Here is a 9,319-nt window from a genome sequence, read left to right on the forward strand (position 1 = left end):
TGGAAGAGCAAAGAATGGTCATTGATTCAAACTGCTTGGAGGTTTTAGTTCTGTAAAGTAGCCATCAAAGCAATATGTTTAGTCAGTCTCTCTCCTTTAGGTTTCTTCCATTATATAAAAAGAAAGTCTGCAATCCACATCCTATACTGCATCATCCTGCCCTAGCACACCTGAATTTCCAGTGAATAGCTACAGCACAGAGTTTCAGTCACTAGGATCCTCAAGGAGAAAACTATTTTGAGGTTGGGCTTGGCAAGCAAATAGAATTTTGATAGTAGTATGGCACCTGGTTAGGGAAAGGAAGTTCAAGACCAAAAGTAAAATCACTAAAGTTTGAGTCATATTTATAGAACAGCAAGAAATTTGCATAGATTTGAACCTTATTTGTAATTTTAGTGCTCTTGAGATGAAATTAGACAATATCACATGTGAACTTTAGCTAATAGGTTGCAATTTTTGTCACTGTGGCTTTTGTGTATTTATGTACTTAATTTAGTAGAAACCTAAAGTTGTAAAATTTTTCTTCATGCAGAAGGAAGCACAATATCATTATTGTTGCAAAATTTGCATGCTGGGCTTATAATGCTTTTGTGTACTACCCCTGGAGGTTCATTATGATAAACTGATTAAGTTTGTGAATTCTTTGGTACATAAAAGAGAATCGTTGCTGAATAAAGATGCTTTCTTTCCTAAGGAAGCATTTTTTTTTTTTTTTGCCTATGAACTGGTAACCCTCTCATTAGAAAGAAACCCATGACTTATAAGAAATAAAGCTAACTTTTCTTATTTCCTTTTACATCAGGCATGAAGGTAGTTCCTTTCCTCAAATAACTTCTCTAAATTGAAAAATAAATTAAAAGTTGTCTAAATTATATCAATACAGATGTCTCCTCAACTTACCATTAGGTTAGGTCTCAGGAAATTCATACTAAGTCTAAAATACCATAATGGAAGATGTGCTTAATTCACCTCACTTGACAGACATCATAGCTCAGCAACACAGTTCACGGTAGACTGTTGGTTGTTGACCCTTCTGATCCTGTCGATGACAAGGAGATGTGGCTCACTCCCACTGCCCAGTATCATACTATATATTAGTCTGGGGGGAAGAACAAATTAAAAATCTGAAGTATGAATTCTTCTAAATATGTATCACTTTTGTACCATCATAAAGTTGAAGAATCTTAAGTTGAACTATCATAAATCAGGAACCACCTATAGATCATATTTCTCAAACAATTCATTTTTTAAAATTTGTTTTAATTAGTTACACATGATAGTACAATGACCAAAGAAGGTTTTATGAGTTGTTTGTCTTTTCAACATTGGTGCTTAAGATCCTTGTGACAGCTTTAAAAGTATGTCTATCAGAAGTGGCAAAACAGAGGTTCATGTACCTAAACCACCTGGTTGTTCAATTTCACAACTGAATGTGTCTAAATTCCACAGCATTTTAGGTCATATTTCTTCTTGAATCATGGAAGGATTTGGCAATACTGAGCCTGCATGCATCAGTTGGCTCAAACAAATGAGTGGTACCCCATGTTGCTCAGCCACATGCTTCCCCCACAGGCTCTGCCCAGTCTTCTTTGCTCCTTGAACTTTCATTCCCAGCTTCCTATAGGCATTTGACTTTGTTGTCCAATATCTATATCTGATACTTACATTGAAATTGTTTTGCTCAACTTTTTTGTTGTTTACACTAGTCCCAATAAGTGACATATCTCCCATATTTTTCCAGGAAAGTAGTATCATGCCATAGATTAATCCTTAGTAGACTTTCCCAAAATACAATAAGGGTTCAGTAGTAGAACACCTCCTAGCACGTGAGAGGCTCTGCTTTTGATCCTTAACACATCAACAGACATGCAAACACACACAAAGGATCTCCCTACGTACCTGGCTTGAATCTTCCTTTCAGACTTTTCAAACAGGAATAAGGAAATGTAAGAGGAAAGTTTTCCAAAGTCGCATATTTATTTGCTAAGTGTAAAAAGCTGAAAAGAAAAAACACAGGTCATGTTTCACTCAATTTCTTGCCACCCAGAAGGGGAAAAAAATAAAACGTTTAGTGAAAATCAGCAGCTTCGGCTTTTGCTGCAGAAAAGAAAAATAGAGTAAAACCTACATGCAAAAAAAAAATGTTTTTCCTTTTATAAAATCTCTTTCATTATTTTAATGAAATGACTCTGGTGGCAGGCATTAAGCAGATCTTATTAAATGGAATTTAATTTGACTCTAAATTATAGTTTACTTACAATTTAGTGAACCCTTTTTATATTCAGTTTTCATTAGTAAAATGGGACTGATAATACCTAAACTATAGAATTGTTATGAGGCTTCTGGAAATGCATAGAGAAGTTGGGCATAGAGAAGGGTAATAATCCGTGCCATGTTACTGTAATTTGAGCTAAATCTCTACATCCAACCTCTACTTCAGTAGACAGAAAAAGTTGATTTAGACATGTTGTGGTGTTAAAGGATGGCTTCTGATATTCACCCCAACGTTACATGAACCCAGAGATATGCTTCCTTTGTACTGGTAACCACAAACTACAGCACGAGACAAACAAAATCATGTAACTGGGCAGATTCCACTATAAATTTTGGTGACTGAATTTAAGTAGGCACTAAACACTTTCTAGCAATTCTACCACAGTTTTCTATCAACCTGTTTGTTTTTTGTTTTTTTTTCTGGCAAGATTATCTCATAATTTCTCACTTTTCACAATCCCCACCCTTCTTTCCTCCTTGTTTACAGCAGATGTGCATGACACATCTTCACTGATAAGAGACAATTAGTGTGCAAGAAGATGCTCATATTCCTCTCAATAAATCTACAGGACACACATGGTTTACACACTCCCTCTTATTCTGGTGTAGGAAGTATCACTTCTCCCATCACAGGCTGACTGTATCTTGATGCATCCTGCAATCTCAAAGACTCTGACCCTTAGACATTCTATCTATATTCTCATCATCATTCTCCCTCTCATTTAGATGTTATCTTCATGCACACAAATGTATATCTTTAATAATAAGTAACTTCTTTCTTGACCACACATTCCTTTTCAGCTCCTATCCCACATCAGACTTCTGTAATAAGTTAGTATAATGTTGTCTTCACTCCTGCTATCTGGTCATTCAGCTCATTACAACTTGGCTTCTGTCTTACATAACCAATACCCTCTCCCCATGTAACCAATGACCTCCATGTGGCAAATTGATCATTTTTATATTTCTCAAATTTGCTGTATGTATTATACACCTTAGGATCTTTTAAAAATTCATATTCAAGCCTACAGAATAAAAGCAAATCTTTACCACAAGCACATCAGATAGGATATATAAAGCACTCAAAAACCTTAACACCCCCCCCAAAAAAAAACAAATAACCCAATCAATAAATGGGCCAAGGAACTGAATAGACACTTCTCAGAATATGATATACAATCCAATCAACAAATATATGAAAAAAATGTTCAACAGATCTAGCCATTAGAGAAGTGCAAATCAAAACTACTTTAAGATTTCATCTCACTCTAGTCAGAATGGCAACTATCAAGAATACAAACAACAATAAGTGTTGGCAATGATGTGGGGAAAAAGTCACACTCATACACTGCTGGTGGGACTGAAAATTGGTGTAGCCAAGACTGAAAGCAGTATGGAGATTCCTTGGAAAACTGAGAAGGGAACCACCATTTGACCCAACTATCCCACTCCTTAGCTTATACCCAAAGACTTAAAAACAGCATACTACAGGGACACAGCCATATCAATATTTATAAAAACACAATTCACAATAGTTAAATTGTGGAATCAAACCAGATGCCCTTCATTGGATGAATGGATAGGGAAACTTTGGTATATATGCACAATGGAACATTACTCAACATTAAAAGAGAATAAAATCATGGCATTTGCAGGTAAATGGATGGGAGTTGGAGAATATAATGCTAAGTGAAGTAAGCCAATCCCCAAAAAACAAAGGCTGAATGTTTTCTTTGATATGAGGATGCTGACTCATAATGGTGGTGGAGGGGGAGCATGGGAGGAATGGAGAAACTTTAGATAGGGAAAAGGGGAGAGTTGGGGATGGAGGGGGTAAAGGGGCAAGAATGATGGTAGAATGAATTAGATAACATTACCCTAAGTACATGTATGAAGACACGAATGGTGTGAAAATACTTTGTGTACAATCAATGACTTGAAAAATTGTGCTCTATGTGTGTAATGTGAAATGATTGCATTCTTCCATTGTGTATAACAAATTAGAATAAATAAATAATAAAAAATGCAGATTCAGATTGTGTAGACCTGTAGTCTGGTCCCAGGCTCTGCCATTAAACAAAGCCTCCACTCTGGTCCATAACCTTCTTCTTTGTGCTTTACATATGAGATTCCTCTCATCTTTCAGTTCTCATTTAAAACTAATCTCCACAAAAGGTCCTTTCTAGATTATCCTTCTAGAGTGGATACTTGATATATTATTCTCATAGCATTCTAATTTTTATTATGAATATTTTGTTTTCTTGTTGTTGGTTGACTTCTACCCTACACTATAAACTGTAGAGAATATAGAGACCATGTCTTCATTCTTATAAAGCATAGAATACTATGCTCCACAGTACTAAAGCTAGGCATGTAGTTAGAGTTTAGTAAATACTGACAGAATGAGTATCAATATAGGTGATCCTATCATATCATGCTCTTCAGGTTCAAATTGGAGTTTGAAAGTGTTCAACAGTGCATTTGCTGATCCTTCTACCTTGAGACCTTCCCCTGTCATCCTGTCACCATTCTCCAGTACAGTGATTCTCCCAGTACCTACCATAACTCTCTCAGATTATATACACGCAACAACTGTTAGCAATTTGGGGCCCAAATTCTTCCAGAGCATGAACAAGGAAAATACTAGAGAGGGTTTTTTTTTTGCCCGAGTTATCTGTGCTAAACATGTGTGACATCAAGAACCTGCTAATGTTCATTCTCATTTTTTATAACACCACATCGTACACAGTGAAAGGAGACTTTTAATGTTTCTTTCTTGGAAAAAACATGCAGTGAAAGTGCTCACAAGTCTTCTCGTTTTTATTGCAATGTTTGCAGAGTATTTTGTGTGATAAGATAGTAAAATCTTAGAGGAGTTTAGGAATAAATATATAATAACCATTTTCTCCCTTAGAATTTCCTAACTTTTGCCTTTGGGAATAAAAAAAATACACTCTGAAATAAAGGGCATATTTAAAAAAATATTTCTTCTCAGATGAACAGGGAAATAATTTAATACACAAGGTGGGGAGGAGGGTAGAAACAGAGCTCAGTATACCGTTTAATCTCTTCTAAGTAAAGGAAGGTATTATTTAGTGGGGCAGCTAACCTCTTAAACCTCTCAGTAAACTCTGAAATTAAGCACACAGTTGGGAAGTATATTCTACTCAGCCATAAAAAAAAAAAAAAAAAAAGAGAACTGACCTGTCTTAAAATTCTACTGGTATGAATACTCTGGAAGAGACATGGGAATTATCTGCTAAAATCATACCAGATTGAGAAAAAAAAAATAAAACAAATAAACTTGGGAAAACTTCAAAGGGATAAATCAGTAACCAGGCAGGTCCCCAAGCTGGCAGCTATCTTAACAGCTAGAACTAAAGAGACATCAATTCCTGGTAAACAGGCCTTCACTCTCAGAGTACTTATAGACCACACAGAGAGGGCCCTCAGAAGGGACCACCAAAGAGCTCCGTGTTTCTTTCAGATGCTGTCTTTGCTTTCCAGAAGCAATTTGTCTGAAATAAATAACTCCAGGATTAAATCTTGAGGGACTTCAATGTGCATCTGTGTTTTGTGTTGTGCTTGTTTTTTCCCTCTTCCTAAATTCACCCTGACAATTTTCTTTGTCTAAAATGACTCAAAATGAAGATAGGTTCTTTAACAGTGTTGACCACCAATACCTGGGTCTAGTTAGCAATGATAACTTATTCAGTAGTTAGAACTTTTATGGGCTAAGGGAGAGAGCACTATTATCTTAAAACTTCTTCATTAAATAATAGTAGTATATATAAAAGAGGCTAACAAGAAAAGTTGAATGTGCTTAATAACGATCCCTTACATTTGTGTACATGCACCAATTTGTGTTTTCATGTAAATGATCTAAAGGTTTCCATGCTTCTTTTTTTTTTTAAATCTTCTTTTCCCTTTTCTATTTAGTTTTCTTTCAGATCCAATGAAAATGGAGGAAAATCGTTATCAAGGAGCCAGGAGCAATACATCCAAAGTTAACACATGGAATAATCTAGAAATGGAATAGTTTGTTCCTTAACAAATTTCTACTTTCCCCATAAGAAAGCCAGTTCTAAATGAGTTGATGATTTATAATTCACTCCAACGATTAAGGGCACCAAAGTTCTGTCACTGAGGGTTTATTGTGTATGATTTAAAGTCTCTTGGAGAAGATAGTGAGAGAAAAAGGAATATGAGTAACTGAGCAGGATATTGCTTGTTGATCTTACTCTATCTGGAGTCAGAGAGACATAGTGGGAATCTTGAGTCAATGTTCACTCTTTTCCTATCCTGATGCCATAACAGAGGTATCCCCTAGACTTCTCCCTACTTTGCCTGGTGTCCCATCTAGAATGCCTTGGGCTAAATTTTCCAGTCCACACAGGCATAAAACTTCTGACAAAGATGTGCTTCACTCTAGACTTTGTTTAGAAAAACAAAGTACCAACTTATAATTTGCCAAGATGTTTGCTACATACTTGAGACATAAATCATAAAATAACATTTTCTACATGAGGTGTGTTTAGGATGATGACTGAGTTATTGGCAAAGATTAGAATATGTAACCATGAAAATAGTGAGAGCCTTCCATCTCCTTTTGGGTCTCTCTATGTTAAACTTACGTTGAAGTTGTATATCCTTTGGAATAAAAGAACATGCGAAGGATTTATCTCTAAATTAGGATTTTGGTTCTGAGAAAACAGAAATTATCACTTGCTTAAACCAATTCTAAATTTTGAACTTAGAAAAATATTCCACAGATAACTATAGTTTGAACTACAAATAGTTGCTGCTGATTTAATATAAAGTTTTAGAGAATTTACCTACTCTTGCTTTGACAAATATTGAGGGCTACAAGCCTTAAAGAATTAATGTCTTCTGATTATGCTTTTAGTACTATTAAGTAAAGGCTTATAATAAAACTTCTTTTCACCTATTCAAAAGGATTAGACTACCTTATTTTCATAAATAACATTTCTTGTAATAGCTCAAGTTCTCACTTTTTACTATTCAATATTAATATTTCAACAATTTAGAATAACTCCCTGAATTTGTAAAGTGTTTGATTTATATATTTTAAATCATTTAGCACAATTTTTAAAAATCATGACTAAAGAGCTTTAAGGCTTTATAGGGGATCAAGAGAGAAGTAAAAATTCTCAAACTCATCCTCATTTTGCAATCTTATTTTCATTGATGTACAAAATATTTAAGAGACTAGAGAGCATTAAAAAATAATTCCTCCTTTCAGAAAGAAGCAGAGGAAACCCAAGTAGTTTGATTTTATAATGCCTCAGATGATTAGATAATTGCCTACAAGTGATCACCAGAAACTTAAGATAAAGCTTTTGGAGTTAGGCTTTTCTGACATAGTGGCTTGATTATGAGAATTCATCCCTAAAGATCTTGAGTCAGGAACATTACGTGTGTCAGTAAAGCAAGAGAAAGTGCCCCTTTGCCTCTAGCACGGGTTCAGCCCTTTGCAGAGTTCTGCATCTGTAAGAAGGTCACATCACAGCTGGAGAGGCAGAATCAGCCAGTTTTTCCCAGGAATGACTAATGCCTTTTAGGAAGAAGTACTGCCTCACTGAAATTAGCAGGCAGTGGTCTTTTATATTGGATACTTTCTTGTTGGTTTTTTTTTAATATGATAAAACAATGAAATGGACAAGCCCATCAATAAAGAAGCAGAATGGATAATTAAATAGAGATTTTTATTCACTGGTTAGTGATCATCCTTCATCCCAGCTCCAGCAAATCACAGAACATAACGCAAATGATAAACGATATGGTGTAGCCAGCATTGTTAATTACAAAGTAGATCTCACTTGAGGTCACTTATCATTTGGAGTTTAAATACAATTAGACTGAGTTCCTTGCCCTGTATCCTGTGGGAAACACAATAGTGTCTCAAAGATTTCTATGAATTTGGCAAAGGCAGTTACATATTTATAGTCATCTCTAGCTAAAAATTTAAATATCAATGGAAATCATGAACCAATTCATGTCTCATACCCTTGGAGTTTTTCATTTCTCTCTGCTCTTTGCCAGTTTAAAGGGGGAACTCACCTCTTTCCTTGTTTTGTTCTCTAAAACATGCTTATGATGTAATTGCGTGGTTAGCAGACTTCAGTGGAAGTTTAGATCTACAAAGTGAAAGCAATAGATTTAAATTTATTAATTCAACAAGTATGTAATGGCTACCTGTTCTGTACCAGACACTGTTTTTTGTATGTTGGGGCTCTAGAATTAAATAAAATTTTAAAATCCTTGCTCTTCTGAACTTAAACCCTAGTGGGGAGGGAGAGATGATAAACAAATATATGCATATCTTGTACGCCAAAATATATAGAGAGAAAACCAAAGCAGGGTTATTTAAATCAGAAGTCAACTTTACTGGAGATATTTAACTTGAGTCCTGGGGGAAGTCAGAGCAGATAGATAGGTCTACAAGCATGGGGTAGGAGGCCATAGGAACCCATAGGAGGCCACTGAGTATTATATATGGAAAATGACAAACCCCCCAAATAGTGAGACCTGGGAAAGGGGGAGTGAGAAGGAAAGCCTACATTGAGAGCATTGATCCTTTCCCAATATGTTCTTTCCTGGTGATAAACACTGGGGAAGTGGTGTTCATCAAACCTAGAAAGGCAGTCTCTGGGAAGAGGCCAAAGCATTAATCATTCCTCAAACAAATCCTTTCCAGATACCAATCACTGACCCCCAAGCCCTCCATCAAGTCCAGTAAGATGAACCCCAGAGACTGACTGCTTACCCTAGACTCCCTTCCACTTTGAGCAGTAATACAGATTCCAAATTCCTGGGTGCCCAAGCTGACACACTCATTAATTAAGTCACCTCTCAGTATAAACTACATAAGCCCAGACCCGTCCTTTGTTCAGTGGCTCATTTTCCACCAGAGAAGTGGGTCCATTCTTGTAGGTGTAGTCCCGTTTCTGAATAAAGGCTGAAACGATCTGTGAAGTTTGGGTCCAGCAGGGTCTCTTTGTTCCAACACTGAGGCTAGAGAGAA

At 36.0% G+C, this 9,319-nt stretch overlaps 1 long non-coding RNA gene across 1 annotated transcript in view; it reads right to left on the bottom strand.

The window, feature by feature from the left end:
- The window catches only part of LOC308654808, a 58,528-nt gene extending 50,045 nt beyond the window's left edge, over nucleotides 1-8,483 (bottom strand). Inside the window, exons 1-2 of the long non-coding RNA XR_014023322.1 lie at nucleotides 8,356-8,483; nucleotides 1,900-1,997 (exon numbers count right to left, since the gene is read on the bottom strand). This is a non-coding gene — a long non-coding RNA (uncharacterized lncRNA). The remainder of the gene's footprint in view (nucleotides 1-1,899; nucleotides 1,998-8,355) is intronic.
- Between the last annotated feature and the right edge of the window lie 836 nt (nucleotides 8,484-9,319).

The sequence above is a fragment of the Spermophilus citellus genome (assembly GCF_964194105.1).
Source record: "Spermophilus citellus genome assembly, chromosome: 8".
NCBI lineage: Eukaryota > Metazoa > Chordata > Mammalia > Rodentia > Sciuridae > Spermophilus > Spermophilus citellus.